Raw genomic sequence first — 18,106 nt, 5'->3', positions numbered from 1 at the left:
TACATCACCCCACCACCAGCCCTGCCTCATCCTTCACAACACACAGGGCCTCCCAGGTCAGTCCCTGCACAGCACCAAGGAACACACACAGACCCCCCCCCCCCCCCAGCACTGTGGCTCGGAGCAGCGGTTCCACTCCAAAGGCTTCCTTACCCCCTTAGAGAAAGGAAGCTGAGCATATGACAGTGAAAAGACTCACAAACAACCAGCCTGGGATTTCTCTCTCCCTCAGACCCGTCTCCAGCAAGCCATGCCATGGCCTCCTCGGGAGCGAGTGCCCTACAAGGCCCCTTCATGTAATGAACTAGTTCCCGGCCCAGAACATTAAGGAAGGAACACGGGAAAGGCCATTACCTGAGCTAATGAAATCATTAAGGAAAGGTCAAGCGTGCAAATCCCCTCCATCCCGCCAAACAAGGGCATTTCCAGCTGCAGCCAGAACTTGGTGGTAATTAGGCAGCCAGGTTAGTAATTACCAACACTGCCCCTCGGGAGATTTCACTGGGCAGCACCTAAGAAGAAGGAAGGTTATAGTAACACGCACTGTGTAGTTGCCTGTGGCCCGCAGGGCTGCAGTACGGCGGATGGCTGTCCTCGTCTCGGATATAGAGGTGCGGCTGGTGGCCAGCAGTTAAGAAATCCCAAGCCCACAATGCTTCTCCAATGAAAGTGAGGGTGGCTGCAAAGTGCTGCATTTTAATGCAAATTCTGTGCATCCCTTGAGACGTCTGACAAGTTTCCACCATGGCTGTGCACCGGGTAAAAGCTGGGGGCCCAGCTGTAGGGAGTGGGGAAATGGGAGCAGTTAGAAGAGGGAACAAGGCGTTCATAAGCAGAAATGATCATGAAAATCTTCACCCCCATCTTCAACATCCAGCCGGACTCTCGGTCCTAATGATCAACAAGGGAATAGCACAGCCATGCATCGCGCGGCCTTTCCCCCGAGCTGAGAACACAGGCCAGGGCTATGACATCATGAATGAAGCTGCTAAATGAGTTCCTGGTCCTCTGCTATCAGACTTCACCTCTCCCTCAAGTGTCCATGCGATGGGGCTGCAGCTCTCCCCTCAGGACAGAGGTACGGGGCCTGCCAGCCAGCAGATCACAGCTCCCTGCACACTCCTTTTCAGGGAACCGGAACGTGCTGATCATTCTGGGTCTAGAGCATCAGCCACCACATGGCTGAGAATCCAGGCCATGCTCTGCGATCCAAAGGCTGCCTTGTCCTTCCAGCAAAGCCCTGCTTCCTGCCAGCCTGGCTCCTTCCTGTAGTAAGATGGGTTTAGGAAGTGCAGGGAGTGAAATGCCCAAGATTTAGAGCTCTGAGAGGAGGGGGAAGCAGATGAGGGAGGCAGAGGGGAGTCACTGCTAGGTTTTATTAGGGTTTGACATGGCACCGGCATCCCATGACAAGTCCTAGGCCAGGCAGGGCGTGAGGGCGACACTGCTATGTCATTTTGTTTATCAGCTTTCCTGCACTGCAGAGCACCCCACCCTTGGAGCGCTTCACAGACATGACAAAACGAGCCTCACACCTCCCCCTTCATGCCACATGCTGGCTAAAGCTGCCCTGCCAGCGCTAGGCGGCTGCTCAGAGACTCAGGGAAGCAGCTTTAGATCAGGGGCCTCTTCCCAGCCCTGTTGCTTGAAAACTAGAAAGGACAAAGCAGTAGAAAATACACTGCAGGGGGCTAGATGCCCTGCCAGTAGGGCGGGGTGGGTGAACCCTGGGGGTTACTTCCATAAGAGCCTAATCTACTTGAAGGTTTGTACGAGTCTGAGTGTCTGAGCTTCATAATTTAACCAGATATCCGGCACACTTCTATCCTGTGCTGTGCTGTGCTGTGCTATGCAAGGACTTATCCCACGCCTATCGCCATGGCAGCCGAGTGCCTTCCAGCAACAAATTAAACAATGGGACTAGCCTCTGGGGGTCTTACCTGGCTCTTGGTTTCAATTCACCCACCTCATCCAGCCTTCGCTAAGAGCTCTTTGCGGTCTATGATGCTGAGCTGGCCCAGAGCCTTCCATGGAGGGCGCCTCTTCGATCCAGAAAGCAATGCGAACAACACCAGCACAGCAAAGGGACGCTGTGGAGAGAGCCTCAGAATCCACAGATCTCCTAGCAGCTTGATTACTTACTCCCTGGGCCACGCAGGGGTGGAAAGAGAGGGGAACAATTAGATGAATTAGATGAACATGGTGGCCTTCAAACGCCCTGGTTTGTCCTTCCCCCAGGTCTGAACAAGGGTATCACCAGGCTGGTCCCGTCCAAACCAGCTCTGGGAAAATGCTCCAGCCAGCTGGCCTCATTCCGGGACGTGATTTTATCACCCTCGGAGGAGGCACGGGGTAAGTACGCTGGGGGGGGTTTCTGTCTGGTCTTTTCCCTTCAGCTGCTCCCTGGGGCAGCTGTTGCCAAAGCAAGTCCCTGTTGGTGCGGCTGCCACGGAGCTGGACTGCTGTGCGGTGGAGGGCAGGGCTTCTGCGAAAGCACCAGGCCTCCGCATGAGTGGCCCTGGTCTCCCATTGAGCCGCCAAGATCCACAGAATGTGGGGCAGGTCCGAGGCCTATTCCTCACTGGGGGCAAACCCTGACCCCTCAGGGAATGCTGGGTGGGGGAGCCTCAGGAAGATTTCCTCCCTGGCAGAGGGCAGCCTGGCCCACGATTTGAGCCTCTTACAGTGTTCACGCCTGGGAGACTGGAAAAAGTTTGAAATATTTCTGCCCCATGGTCCTGCCACATCCATGAATACTACACCAACTCCTGAAGGCCTCACGCTGGCCTCATGTAAACAAAACTCACGGCAACTCCACGAAGAACTGGACGGAGGGAAAACCAAAGGCCTCAGCGTATGGAAGAATAATGGTAGAATAGCCCACAGCCTCCAGATGTCTCAAAACACTGCACAAAGGAGAGTAACGCTTTACAGAGGAGGAAACTGAGGCACAAAGAGGGGAAGTCTCCTCCAAATCCCAGCCTCATTCAGGCACGTGTAAGTCAGCCAGCTGCATCAGTTAGCTTGCACGAGATGGCAGCCTGGAGGGGCTAGATTGTCAAGTGCTCAGCGTCCAACATGCTGACTTCGTGGAAATCCAGCCACTTATTTTGGGGCATAAATGGAAGCGGAGCTCTTCTCAATCTGGCCCATAGAGCTGGGTGTTGTCAGCGTGCTGAAGGCCCCCTAGCGGTCCCCTCCTCTGATACACATTGAACAGCAAAAGCGACACAACAGGACCCTGTGATACCTCAAAGCCAGCAGGGCAGATGAGTGGCTACCAAGTACTAGCCTCTGGGAGCCCTCAGAAGGAAAGGCCCGGCCGGCTCCCTCTCATCTGGCGAGGAATAACAGATGTGTCCACACTCCCTCCCACTCAGTGGTTTTGAAGGCAGCTAAACTAATCCACAGGTGGATCGACACTGTGACCCTGGCCCAGAGAGAGTCTTTAGTGAAAGGCACTCACAGTCCAGCAGTGCTGTGTTAACTGAGGGCATGGAAAGCTACAGGAGCTAACACGATCATTCTAGTTTTTCCCTCTCATGCGTCACCACGCCGCTGCTGTTATCCTGGGGAATCCGCATTTTATTTGTTTGATTCCTTGTTAATCAAAAGCCAATTTCCCAGACCCCTTCAGGAGGCCTGGAAACTACAGCACCCAACATTCATCTCTGGGGAGCCAGGTTCAGGTCCTGAGTGTCATGAGCTTGATGGATCTCAGTTCAGTCCCCAGGACAAATAAAAACCTCTACCACACGCAGTTCAGAACAACTATCAGCCTCGGCCTTAAGGGAGACTTAGCTGATCATGGCCAATAAGGAAATTCAGCCTTGGCGTAAGCAGTGATTGACTTCAGTGTAACTTCACCCATTTCGATGGGAGCTGAAATTGGCCCTTCGGGCTTTTCAGCACTGAGAAATGGTGGGTCCATCAGGTCAGGTTTACGCAGTATTCAGTGAAGGGAGCCCTGGACTGTGCATGAACAAAAAGGACTTCACTTACAGCGACAGCTGGACCTTCAGCCTTCCTGGGCACAAGCGACCTCTGTGTTGCCTATAGGAAGAATGTAAAGAATAAGATGCTAACAAATGAGCAGTTCCCTGGCTCCTTTGGCATCCTGGCAGGGATCTCAGCTCGCTCTCTCAGAGACATAGCTACAGCCGATGGACTGTCTGTCTAGCCAATGGACTGTCTGTTGTTTGGGCTCTCTGCTGTCTCCTTGGCCACCCCCTCTTCCTCGCCAGCCTACTGGATGGGGATGTTTTGCACCTGGACATGACCGATGGGGCCAGCCCCTGACACACATTAGCTGTGTGTGTGGCATTGCTGAGCCATGTGCCAACGTGCCCCAGGGCACCTGCCCAGCAAGAGCACTCAGAAAGCCCATCAGAGAGAAAATCCACAGAGCGCCCTGGGCCTACTCCCACTCCCCTTGAAAACAACGGGCGGTTTGCCACGGATTGCAGTGGGAACTGGATCAGGTCCAAATGAGAGCAACGTGCGTCTTTCTTTTGTTCTCCTTCTCGCTTCTCCCCTGGAGAAGCTCTTCCCCCTGCTCTCCCTGGCTTCTTCAGCCCCTGCTGCCTCTGATCCTCCCCGCCTCCTGGACAGCGCCTGGTTATGCCAGGAACAAGGGAGGTGAATGTGGTTACTGATTCATAGTGCTGTTTACCCCGCTTAGGCTACACGTATTTTATTAGAGGGACTCGCTTTAATCACCATTAGGCTGAGAATACAGAGTCTGCCTTAATTAACACTCTAGGGGAGCAGTATTACTGGCATAGCTGCAAGCCATCAAGCAGCAAGTGACTCAGCACAAGCCAGGCTCGGGTTGGTAGGGGGAAGAGGGGTCCCTGGTGCCTCCCAGACTGCTTGGCGGAGGGTCCCTGGTGCCTCCCACACTGCTCGGCGGAGGGTCCCCAGTGGAACCCTGTCTCCTTGGCCTTTGCAGCTCCTGGGGAAAGACGCTAATCAGGGTGTCCTCAGGATACTCGTTCACCTGTGGAACAGCAGTGCTGAATCTTGTTTCACTGGCTCACTTTCGCTGCCTCCTGACTGTTTTCCTCTTCCTTTTAATTCCCTGGGGCTGGGAGCTGCGGGCAGGTCACCTCAGTGTGCTAACATGGTGGGGCTGCTCCTTCCAGGGCCCCCCACGAGCAGTGCTGGTGTTTCCCAGCCCCTGCTGCCTTCACCTGTTTCTCTCTGAAGTTTCATCTTTTCAGCCCAGTATCTCAGGCTGCTGGCCTGGAACCAAGCTCCGTGAGGACACAAACCTGGGGAGAAAGGTAACAGCCCTGCCCTCAGCAATCTCCCCACTCCAGTTAGAAGGCCAAGCTACTGCCACTGTTGCTTTCTCTGTGCCTCCTCTGGAAGCTGTTAGAAGCAACCTGATGAATGCCATGGTGGTACCATAGGTTTCAGTGTCAGTGCCTGCCAGCAATTCAAAGTTATCATTTTACTAGGGGGTAATTCACCCCTGGGCAGAGGGTCTGCACCACTTAAGCTCTCAAAATAAGTCTGACGTGGGACAGATGTAGTGCATAGGCCTTTTACCAGCCCTTTGCATAGGGATGAATTTCCTCCACTACTGAATATTAGTGATAGCACCGTTCCTCTTTCCTGCAAAGAGATTAAATACCTCAGCTGGGGCAGTCTGGCATAGCTCCGTCCCAGGCAATGCAACCACACCAATTTACAGAAGCGGAGGATCCAGCCCAAGACCTTTTGTAGAGAAAACTAGAACGACAGGACTTTCAAGGTGAATCATATGAACATTTGGAAGCAGCTGTCAGAATCCCAGTGAGAACTGGAGTCCAGCTCCCCCGAGTCTTAGATGTAACTACTGCTGGCAGAGGACAAAGCATATTCTTCTAGGCCCTCCAAAAGGGAAAGCAAAAGAAATGCTGCTGGCCTGTGCTGTGCGTGGTACCCATGCCCCAGCGTGCCAAGAATTGCAGCACCCAGGGAAAAGAGCCCGGGCTGCACTAGTACATGTGCTGCTTATTCTCACAGTATCTGGACACTGCTGTGGCTACTCGGGGGGTTTAATTGCTCTGGTAGCTCAGAAAGCATGAGCTAGTGCAGGCAAAACTGCCAGATCGTTACAGTCAGTCTGCACCTGCCGGATGTTTCCTGCACACGCAGCTAGGTCCTGTGGGGATAAATAGGAATCAAACAGGACAGGTGAAAGAGTAGCTTGTCCCTCCTCAGGAGCTTTGCCAGGCTGTGTTTCAGATGCTGCATCCAGGACTCCACTCATTGCCCCGCTGCCGGGATGAGCCGCCATTACACAGCCAGGGTACAGCAGCTCTTTCTGGAGTGTGGCTCTAGCACTACAGGGGAAACTGGACTCTGCTGCATGTTCCCACTGCCAGAGAACTCCAGGGCCAGGAGCAGGGGCTCCATAATGTCACCATCCCAAGGCTGTCGTTCTGGTATTTATTTGTATGGGCTGTGATAATGCCACGGCCCTGGGGGAAATGGGCAGAGGGACCCTTAATGAACCTGCGCTAAGGCAAGGAGTGAAAACAACACCAGAGCTCCCAATTAGTGGCCCTGCAGCGGCCTGAGATGCAAACAGGTGGCTTGGGTAATGATATTTTGTTCAGTTGCAGCAGGGGCTCTCATTCAACAGGATCCTGCTCTCCCCGGGGTGGGGGAGGGCCCCTCAGGGCCTCCTGGGACAGTGAGAGTCGCCCCTAGGCCTTGCTGATGACCTCGCATACCAGGATACTCAGCCCCAGCACCGGCTGAGCGGAATCTGGGCAGACATGTTGTAGGTTGTACCGTAAGGCCCACGGGTGAAAATGAGCTGGGTGACCTCAGCCCAACTCCTCACACCAGCATCTGCCACCATCCTCGGGGAGATGTAGGCACCGGTCTGTGTGTGATGGCACCGGGTGAGGAACTGCGAAGCCAACAGCAGGAGCAGCAGGGCAGCTGTGGCTGGACATCAGGTCCTCACTGTTGTTTGTCTGATAGCAACCAACGCAAACACACACTGGAACCCAACTCAGAGACCCACAGAATAACTACCACCCGCAGCCGTTACCTCTGCCCAGCGCTGACCCCACACACCGGGTCTGGATGTGAGTACTCCCCACAGCAGGGAGAGTGCGCCAGCTGCCACAGCAGTCGGGGCAGGTGTCAGGGGGCTGGCAGGGGTGGGTGCACATAGGACCTTGGGCCTGCCGGCTGGGGGGAAAGCAAGCAACCTGGCAGGGGGCCCAGGATGTCTTTCCCCAGCCCTGAACATATGACACATTCCCTCACCCAGAGGGGAATCCATCGTCCCACGACACGTGCTCAGGGTGGGTGCAGTGCTCAGTCTGCGGCGTGCCAGGCTGCCCAACGCCTCCTGATCCAGGCTGTGCGGATTCAGCATCCCGTGCTGAGGAGATGGGCTGAGCCCCTCCCTTCAGGTGTTTGCTGAAGCCCCTGGGGATCTGGAGGGCACTTTTGCTTAGTTGGAATAGTCCCTTGGAAAATCACTGTTATTTAGATGCCTAATTAAGGACTTAGGTCTCCCACTTTAAGAACCATCTAGGGCAAACTTCACTACCTCTTCTATAAGCACTTGGCCCCTCGTTTATGGCCGGCGTTGCTGCTCCACCTACAGCACAGGTGGCTTCTTCCCAGGAGATTCCCTCCGTTAGCCCTTTGTACCCAACATTACTATTATTTCACTACCGAAAGTGCCATAGGTTAACCAAGAAGACGGTCCTCTGCTGGAGAGACGCTGAGTATTGTGCAGGGGCTGCAGCCTGGGGAAGACGAGGGAGGAGGAGATTGCGTCTATTCCCTGTTTCTAAAATCTCAACTCCCCGTCTGGCTTGGTAGAAAATCCTAGGCCCACGAGTGGGGTGAGAAAACGGTAACGGAGGAATTCCCTGCACCAGCACCTCAGCTCTTCTGTGTTCCTAAGTCAGCAGTTGTTAAGGTTCCACTTATCAGTAGCTATAGCAGCGGTTTTATGGCACCTCCCCTGTCTCCTCCTCCTCCCTCTGGGATCCCCCAGGTCTCAGCTCAGGGTTCGTCAACACTGATGATCACTGCTAAACATTCAGACATCTGTGCACACGCGGAACGGCTAGGGAGCGGTTTGGAGGGCTGGAACATGGCCTCCAAGCCTACCAAAGCCTGGAATAACGTACACCTTCACTCCATCACCGAGGGCCTGCCGAGGGAGAGGGACCCTGCTTCCCCCGCAGCTCAGAACACAGCATCTGTTCCCAACAAAGAGAGGAAGCAGCAGAGGAGAACTAAGGAGAATTCAGTGAGCCCAGACACGGGCGAAGCTAAGGGCATGGGAGACGAATGGCAGGAGGACAGCCCTACCCCCAGAGACCCTAAGGGAGAAAGCCTAAGCCAAGAGCGGCTGGCTCTGCTCCGAGGCCAGCTGCATGCCCAGCTGTCCATCAGGGAGCCGAAGGAGGACCACAGCCCCAGCAGCCGGCTGGTGGAGCTGGTGCAGAAAATCACTCAGAGGGAGGTGACTGACGGAGCTGTGTCTGCGAACGGCAGCGCAGGCCCCGAGGGACCAGCAGACAGCATCTGTGCAGCGTGTGGGCATCCCAGCGACCCTGCTGGTGAGCTCCTTGCAGAGGTGGAGAAGAAGCTGCAGAAGGAGCTGGCGGCACTGAGAAGGGAGGTCTCTGCTAGCATCGAGGCCGTGCAGAAGGATGTGGCTGAGGAGCTGCACAGCCTGCGTCAGACCCTGCAAGCTTATGGTGAGCATCACACTCTCCAGCCCCCAGAGCTGAGCCCACTAGGCGAGCAGGATGAAGCCATATCTAAGCAGCTGAAAGGCACCTACCACAGGGCTGGACGGAGAGAAAAGCCAGGGGCCAGGATCCCATCCGCCTTGGAGGCGCAGTTCAAGTCTCGCTCGGTGCCCTCCCTCTGCCCACTGCCAGGCCCCAACAGAAACCAAGTCCTGCTCCGAGCCGTGACCCTGGTCACGGCCAGAAATGCCCTGGCTGCTAAACTGGGGCCCAGATCCAACTCAGACCCTATGGATCCATTGCAGGCAAAAAGCACCTTTCCACCCCCAGCAAACCTGAAACCTGCTGGCAAGAAGCACCCTAAAAAGATCACGGCACCGCCAACGGGCAGGGCACCGGGACAATGGAAAGTGTGACAATAAAACAGCCAACAGAACAGTGGCACCTCGCCCGCCGTCCAACAGCACTGAAGGGAATGCCCACTGAGCAAGCTGGGAGTGGAGAGGACAGTCAATAGGCTTTTGGCCTTATGGGGACGTGGCCAGGCTACTAAAACAGCATCTCCCCAATCCTATCTGAGTGGAGATGGTGGGAGGGGGAGCTAGCTAGTACTGCCCCCATGGGATGGACAAGCATTGTGTAAAATACTGATGCACGCCAGCATCGAATTCACAGGCAGCAGTGAGCACTGCCGAGCAAGAACCCTGCAGCCGGGAGGACGGGCACGATCTCTCGGAAATTAGCACAACATGATGCCCTGCAGGGAAGCAGCGCACAGAGTCTGGTCGCAGTGCGCCTCTCAGCTCGGATGCCTGGGTGTCGCTCAGATGGATACATCATAGCCAGCACAGAAATGCTTGATTTGATTTCTTAAGGGCTGCTCTCTCTGTGGAGTGGCGGTAAGCAATGACTGGCCATCCTGTCCTTCCAGGCCACAGCAGTGGCTTTTAAGCTCTTTGTTATGTGTAGTCTGATGAATAATCTGTATAGGCTTTAATTTTTTTAATTAGCATCTGGTTGTTAAAGCGATAGACACTTAAAAAAAAAAAAAAAAAAAATCAACCTTGCAGTAAAGAGCAGCTGACACGATGACAGGTATTTAATGCTAAGTAATGATATGGCACATTGCCAGGAGATGTTACAGGGACAGCACAGAGTTGACACATTTACAACGGTAGCTTTCAGTCCTACCCTTGGGTCCGGATTTCTGAAAGGCGAGGGCTCCCATTTGTCGTTTACTATTTTCAGAGAGGGATCACACTATGTGACGCAACCAAAAGGCTGTGTAAATGATGTCTAACTTACCTAGTCATCGCTCCAGGCTGAAACAGTTGAAGGGGAAATGTTATGCTTCAAATGAGAGACAGTAAACGTAGAAGTATAATGCTTAAATCACAGTGCTTATGGTTCACTGGGGAAGTTCTGGTGCTACCTAATGTAAGGTTTTGTGGGGAGGTGTTTTGAGATGAACAGAACTGGAGGGATATAGACGACAGATGGGCTCAGACCAAAAACTCTGGACCTTAACATACGTTTGAGGGCAGAATCCAGAGCTGAATGTTTCATCTTTATAGTTGGCCAAACAAAGTCCTAGATTGGTCAAACTCAATAATGAGCCAAACCAAAATGGTGCTGAGGTACCAAGATGATAAGCACCTTCAAAAAAGAAAGACAGAGCCAAATACTCCCAAACTTTGGACGGTCTGAAATCCAGATCTGGATTCAAATCTTGTGGCCTAGCCCGTCCCTAGTATAGATTGTTATCCACATGCATGTTGGCAGTTCCCCAGTGCTGCTCATGCCTTAATAACCTGCTCAGAGGCTACCATTGAGAAACAGCACCACAGAGTGCAAGATATTTTGGTAGCAACGGATCAGGCTGCAGATGCACCTAGCCCAGAGTTAGATGGGAGCTCAGTAGATTGCCTTATGTCTCTCATAATATGCCGGAAAATGAAATAGGGGCAAGGAGACGTCCATCTCAAGTATAGCAGGGGAATCAAATTTCCGCCTTCCTTCATTCTAAAACACGCCATGTATCCCTTTTGCCCAGCTCCCCACAGGTACGTGGGTGCCCAACTCCCAGGAGTTTCAATGGGAGATAAGCACCTAAATATCTTTGAGGTTCTGGCCCTTTCAGACCAGCATGTACATCATGACCTGCAACTATCTCAATAAGCAGCTTGCATTGGGTGTGATAGGATCCTACACACAGGCCTTGCTCTGTACTTATAGCTTGTGTTGTGTGTGTAACACACACCGGGGCTGGGTATTTTCCTCTCATTTTGGATATCATTTTAAACTTACGCCCCTCTGCTACTTTTGATGGCATGCTGGGATGATTTTTCAATCACTGGACAAAGGAAGCCCTCATTTGACACCATGTACACCTGCTGCCCCATAACAGGAGATAAACCCCTGGCTTGCTTACCAGTGGCTGGGGATTATCAGGCCAAATGCTGGGCAGGGAGAGGTAGCAGCTGTCGGTAAATTTCACATTTTTGCTGGGACTCACAGATGCTTTAGCACTAGGCTGTTGGGCAGCATAGGTGGAGACCAAGCCATCTCGATGGCTTAGTAGAGGGGGCATGGTCACGAGGTCATCAATGGGCAGGGCCAATCTACTTCTAACTCTGGGATCCAGCCACCAGTTACTCCAATAAAAAGGCGGGGAAACTGTATCCAAAGCCTTGGTTGACAAGTGTGGAGCACCAGCAACTCCCAGTGATTTCATTAGGCGTTATAGGTATTTGGCCTCTCTGACAGTCAGGTGCCTAGACCCCACCGTATCTTACTTAGCTAGAGTCTGCAAACATGAGAAAAGAAGATAAATAAATGCTAGGACACACAGTAGTGATTCTAAGCAACTTAGAAAAGATCTAGTCAGGCCTGAATTGTACAGACACCCTCCAGGGTGCTAAGCCTGCCAATTGCAGATGCCACAGGTGACGGCATGCTTTTTCTACATGCCCACTGGCATCATTTCACTGCTGTGGCTGCTACAGAGATAGGGCATGAGCCAAAGCTCATTGAAATCAGTGAGATGCTTTTCCAGTGGCTTCAATCAGCTTCGATCAGAAATCCTTGCTGGTGGTGTTCTCTTAGTGCAGACAGCAGGGACATGGTCTGAGCTCTCTCTCTCATGAGTCCAATGACCAACAGTTCGAGGAATACAGCCAGGAATACAACTGGTGCTAGGCATAAGCAGACTAAGCAATTGAGTCTTGAGGAGCTCAAGGGGGCCCCCTATTTGCTGTTTATTATGCTTTGTGGGGGGGAGGGAAATATTCCTGGTTAGGGCCCCCAATGGGCTAGTTTCGCCTCTGAGTACAACACTACTCAGAGTAAGTAAAAAGGCCAGAATCTGGCCCCTGATGAATTGTCCCCCCCCGCACTGTTAATACAGCTAGCATTGGGCAGGAGCCAGGGAATTACAAGTTGTTTAAATGCTGGAGTCCTTCTATAAAGCGTTTAATTATTTGTCTCTGTCAGCGTCAATATGTTACCATTACATCGGTGAGAGCATCTGAGCACTGTCTGGTGAATAATTGATCACGGGGGAATTTCTGCCATCCTTGATGGAGCGACTTATGCAGCCCAGTAAATCAGGCAGGCTGTCTGGCTATGGAATCCTGTTGGTTCAAACTCTCCTCACGCTGTGCTTCCATTAAGTAAACTAACATATCTATCAGTTCTCTCGCTCCCTGGGATGTATCAGTATCTCCAATCTGTGCTTTCTAAAACGCAGTATCCCTCAGTCTCGCCACTTAGTTATTTCCTAAACAAAGCAACCAGGGCAGAGTGATATTTGAACACAAATACTTACTGCTTCTTTCATTCTAGCGTCCCCTGAGAGGAACTGCAGCCAGACCACGGAGAACTGGTTGCCACTTCCTCACTGAAGTCAGTGGGGGTTGTATGCGCATCACAAAGAGTAGAAATTGGACTTTTGTTTGGGCACCCAGTTTAAAAACCTAAGCCAAGATTTTCAAAAGTGACCAGTGAGTTTGGGTCCCTCCATCTTCTGGTGTCCAATCTGAGACCTCACAAAGGGGCCTAATTTCCAAAAGTGCCGAGCCACGCTCCTTCGAAAAATCAGGGCCCTTTGAGGTGTCTCAAGTTGGGCACCCAAAATTACTAGTTGTTGTCAGTTGGCGTGCGTGTTGTCTGTGTGTTCTCTCCGGGTGCTGCCTCGGCTCTGCGCGTATAGCTAACCCAGCAGACCTCAACAGTATTATTGAGAAAGACCAGAGTCTTGGTTCACTGGTGAAGGCGCTCGGCCAGGTTTACCGCCCTCAAGATGTCTACAGGTGCACTACCACATGCGTGCCCAGTGGCAAGGACTCGGCGCAGCCAGGAGCAGGACCTCCTGCTTTCCCCCCTTACTCCCTCCCATGCCCTGGCCCCTCCGCTGATTTCCATTTTATGCATTGATACAAACAAGTTATGCAATTACACCTCTGACATGGTTAGTTACAACCTTACACCTTGTAGCTGAAGGTTCGAACAAAACAGCCCCATCCACCATTCCGTCCTCCTATCCTTGTATTTACTCGGGGTCGGTGCGTGTTCCTGTGCCGTCTCCCAGGACTGGGTTTATGCCATAACTCTGTTGGGGTGTACCCACACCAGCCTTCTGGCATGCATGTATGAATACCCAGTGCCTAGTACTTCTCAGGAGTGGCTGTGTTTTAGCAACACCCATCACGTTTTTGCCAAGTCCACGTACCGGACAGTGAACTTGGAAGCAGGCATTAGTTTTATGACAGGGCCTGGCTTTTGCTGACTTTGGTTCAGGCCTCGCACAAGGCCCTGTGCTCCAGGCTCTCTTTCTAGTCACTTTTGAAAGTCTTGGGCCCACTGTCCGGCACAGTACCTAGGTGCCTCCCCTCCCCAGTCTACCCCTTTCCCCATGGAGGATGGGCATTCATATTATTGAATCACACATTAGCCTCAAGCTGGATGCAACATCTACTTAAGATCATGACTTCGATGGGATTTGGATCAGCCCCCTAGAGCGCTGCCACCATCCCCTGCCCTTGACAACTTGAGACGTGAGAGCCCGAATCTGGAAACTGAACCTGATACAAGCAGAGCTGACCAAATCCATCAAAAATTGCTCTTGAATGTTCATTCGAATAAAGAGGTTGAATTCTCAGTTACTATATTTACGCTTCTGTGTGTTTTCCCTTTCCACTAAGGTTCTGCCGCACACTTTCAAGGGCAGGCACACTCGCAGAAAGAGGCAAGTGTTAGGCAAATACTACAGAATATTCACAGAAAGCAAATTTCTAGCCCAGAATTAGGTTTAGGATTCTAGTGCAAATGCCTTAAGTGTTATGCTCATCCAACCAAGGAAGAGAATTAACATCATGTGGCCTACACATCTAATCAAAATGAGCCAATGCCTCCTAAATTTTGGATATTTGCAATGAATGGCTCACAAACAAACAATCTATGGACCAAGAATTCAGTGGTTCAGTTCAAAAACTGAAAACCACAAGCGGTTTGTGGACAATTTCCAGAAAAAAGGCATGATTTCTCAAGTAGATCATTCACTGTAGATTGATTGCTCTGCTCCAGTAGAATCCAGACTACAGCATAAAATGCTACCTCTAGACCCCCAGGCTGGGTTTATGCATCTGTGTTGCAGTGACGTTTTCACCACTGTAACTAACTCTAAAGCGATGCCCTGAACAGCACATACTAAATATTTTTATGGCATCACGTGTGACAGGAAATAAATGGTAAAATCCAAAATGATAACAAGAAATACTGAAATATAATCACACTTTTATAGCTACTACTGCATGAAACTAACATAGCTTTGGCCCTGATTCAGCAGCGTGCTGAAGCATGTGCCTAACTTTAAGCATGTGAGTAGTAATCCCCATTGAAGTCAGATGTGAATAAGTATGAGCTTAATTTAATGGGACTACTTACATGCTTAAAGTTAGGCAAGTGCTTAAGGACACATATTAATTTTATAAGCCCTGATTCAGCTTCCTATTTACTACCATAATCCACTGACTGATGTTTGTCTGACTATGGCTAGAATTAATTTATATTTTGAAGTTATTAAACTGTAGTTAATGATTTAGCACAGTGTTATAAGTCATATGCATTACATATGTATTACAAGAGTATTTTGCATTACAGACTATTGAAATCAGGGTTCTGCTAAAGTATTTATATTAAATATGATTTCAGTTTTTAGAAATTAAGAAAAAGGCAGAATTCACTTATGTGCTCATGTCACAAAAGGTTTTCCTGATGCCCTTGAACAAATACTATCTTTTAAAATAACCCTGTTTCTCTTTTACAATAAAAATCCCATCGTTATGAGATAATGTCGGCAGCCAAAAAAAACACACAGCAAGGGGTCCTGGTGCCAGACAAAAGTCTGTGATCACAAAGATCTGCTCCCTCTTTATCTCTTCTTTCGTCCCAAATGATTAACGATGTGGCTGTGATAGTTTTCAGATAGGTTCTAGGGAGTGACAGGTGCTCAGTGTTCTCTGCCATTATTGACCTGCTGTTTCCCCCTCATTTATTTATGAAAGAGACTCATTCTGTGTTTTATGCAATTAGAACCAAATGTAAGCCCTGTGCATGGGGTGCCGGTAGAACCAAACACTTACCCAGAACACGATGGGTCTGAACCTTCAGTTCCCAACACAAACAGGTGCAGACACCTTATAAGTTTAATCCATCCCTGCCCTCACTAACGAAGGCCCTGATCCTACAAGATGTCCCATGTGGAGGAACCCCAGCACACACGGCCTTGCAGCACTCAGGGGTTCCCATATACAGATCCACTTGAAGGGTAGGTCCTGGTTTGTTCACCTGTTCAAATAGACGTAATCACTGAGATTAACTTCCTGAAACGTTACAGACAATAGTGAATGTATCGTGCCATCACACAATGACTGCTCTCTGAAATGTCACAGTGCATTCATGCAGTCTAATCTGGCTATGGCTTTTCTAAAACAGCCACAGAGGCAGGTGAAGGAGCTCAGAAAAACTTCCTTGGCTCTGGCATTTTTATCATTCTCAGTAAACTTTGTGTCTGTCACAGAAACATCCAGATACATTTATCAGCCATTGTACACATGCAACTGGGAAAAAACATCCACTGCAAAATATCCCACTATCAGCCAAATACAAGGCTCTGTCCTTGGTCCCCTTCTTTTCTCCCTCCACAGCTTATTTCTCAGTAATTTCATCCTCAAATGCAAATTCAACCACTAGCTCTATGCTGAGGACTCACAGACCTCCCTCTCTACGCCCAATCTGTCACTGCCTGGCCAAACTAAAATCTTGGCCTGTCTCTTCGACATCTCCTTGTATGTATCTAGCCATCAACTCAAGATGGACATGGCTAGAACAAAACTCTTCATCTCCCTCCTCCTCCCAGCCCTCCCTGCTACCTCCTTTCTCAAGCACTGCAGACAACACCACCAGCCTGCCTGCCACTCAGGCTTGTAACCTAGATGTCATCTTCCACTTGGACCTCTCTTAGGTCCTCACATCCAGGCTAAGTCTAAATCTTGCTGATTCTTTCTGAACAACATTTATAGGATACAGCCTCTCTCATCCATCCAGTCAAAACTCCTGTCATCTCGCCTCCTGCAACTGTCTCCTCTCTGGCCTTGACAAATGCATCCCTCCTCGGGTTCCCCCTTCTCTATCACATCAGACATAAGCCACCACAAATGGTGCTGCTGGGACTGGGCACGTTTGCTGGTGATCTCTGCTACCTCAAGCACTCAGCAGCCATGGAAAAATGAATTGCTATTGTAACCCTCCTTTTACCAAAGCTCTGCCTCGGGGAGGGGATCTGGGCAGCAGCAGCAGCTTTCTCATTCTCTTGGATAATCTGCTTTTTAACCAATGTATAAACGGTGGCCCAAATTTCGAAAGTTGGACAACTAAAGTTAGGTGCATAAATCCAAATGTAGGCCCTTCAATAAGTGGCCTGGTTTTCAGAAGGCCCCGGCAGCGCCTATTGAAGACCTGGGAGCTGTGGATGCTCAGCACCAATGAAAATCAAGCAATTTATTTACGCGTCTTAATATGGATGGAGCTGCCTAACTTTAGTCATCCAACTGAGAAAATCTGGGCCTTTTTATTGGTCATATTTGGCACTTCTCCAGCACCTTCCCCTGGAGGCTGTCCAAGTGCTGTATGTATACTCATTAGTTAACAAACCCACAAAGCACTCTTGTGACTCTTTGGCAGCTGGTGGACAAGTGCCCACTAAGCTAAGGACAGGACTTCCAGACTCAGTCCATCGGTGACCTAAGCTAGGGGTGGAACTCAGAAGTTAAAACGAAAGGAAACTGAACTGTGCTGGTCCTACCAGCCCCAGCTCTACAGCCCTCTGATTCATGCATTCAAGCTATGAAGCATTTCTCTGAAAAGGTGCATTTTTATATCCAACTTCTGCACCCCCCTCACTCCCCACCCATAAATAAAAGAGCTCTCTGAATAGAGAAAGCCAATGGTAGACAGGGAGTGAGAGAGAAACCCCTTCCCCAGGTCAGAATTACAAAGACTGTGGAGGTGCAGGGGTTGAATTACATGCATTAAAATTGGCTGACCTTTTCAAGAGCTAATTTTAGACTCCATTAAATTTTCTCCATTTCTAACTTTAAACCTGTAATTACTGAGAATAAAAGGAAAAGTTCGGTCTCTGGGGATTAGGTTCACGCTTTTCAGAAGAGCCTGGTATCTCATCTGTGTGTGTGTGTTGTGGAGAGGGAGGCCTGTTCTGCCCCTCCACGGGTCCTGCGCCCTTTTCTGCTATGCTGGTGGTCTGACTAGGTGGGAGCAGGGGGCAGGGCCCGTTCCCACCCTCTACCCCGGGGCTTCAACCCTGTGAGGAGTACCCTCAAACTGCTTAGTCCGTGAGAGCTACCACCTTCCCTGGGTCGCCTGTCCTTGGCCCCACTGCTCGTGGTCTGCTTCCTGGAACTGGGGCAAGGGTTTTTCCCCACCCCTCCTCGCCATGGGTCTCTCTGTCCCTGGGATCCTCCCCTGTTTGGGTGAGGTCACCCCACCTCAACTCTGTTACTCAGTTGTCTGGGCGGCCAGGTCCTCCTTCAGGCCTCTGTGCCTATGACCCTTGGCCCTGCCCAAGCAGGCTTCTCCTTAACTCTGGTACCTTTTTGTGTTGTGGTAGCAACCATAATCACTCCATAGCAGCTCCTCCTCTTAACTCCCGTTCAGCTGCCCCTATCTGCCTGATGGGGAGGCTTTTAACTGCTGGGGCAAGCTCCTTAATTGGCCTCAGCTGGCCTAATTGCCCTGGAGTAACCCCAGCTGAATCACCCAGGAAACAAGGATTTGTTGATGCTGGGGCTAATATAGATGCCCTCCAA

The 18,106-nt window shown here is 50.8% G+C and overlaps 1 long non-coding RNA gene across 2 annotated transcripts; it reads right to left on the bottom strand.

The window, feature by feature from the left end:
• Positions 1–11,625: 11,625 nt before the first annotated feature.
• LOC137147379 (uncharacterized) lies at positions 11,626–15,464 on the bottom strand. Of its 2 annotated transcripts, none has more exons than XR_010918200.1 (2): positions 15,365–15,464; positions 11,626–11,917 (listed from the first exon to the last, which is right to left on the bottom strand). It is a non-coding gene; the product is annotated as an uncharacterized lncRNA (long non-coding RNA). The 2 variants fall into 2 exon arrangements; XR_010918199.1 differs by lacking the exon at positions 15,365–15,464 and adding an exon at positions 12,550–12,680.
• Positions 15,465–18,106: the final 2,642 nt, after the last annotated feature.

The sequence above is a fragment of the Emydura macquarii genome, unplaced genomic scaffold (genome assembly GCF_026122565.2).
Source record: "Emydura macquarii macquarii isolate MOO-44397 ecotype Brisbane River unplaced genomic scaffold, CSIRO-AGI_Emac_v2 contig_554, whole genome shotgun sequence".
In the NCBI taxonomy this organism is placed as follows: Eukaryota; Metazoa; Chordata; order Testudines; family Chelidae; genus Emydura; species Emydura macquarii.
The sequence above is the reverse complement of the archived record's forward strand: the minus strand, read 5'-3'. Positions and strand labels throughout refer to the sequence as shown.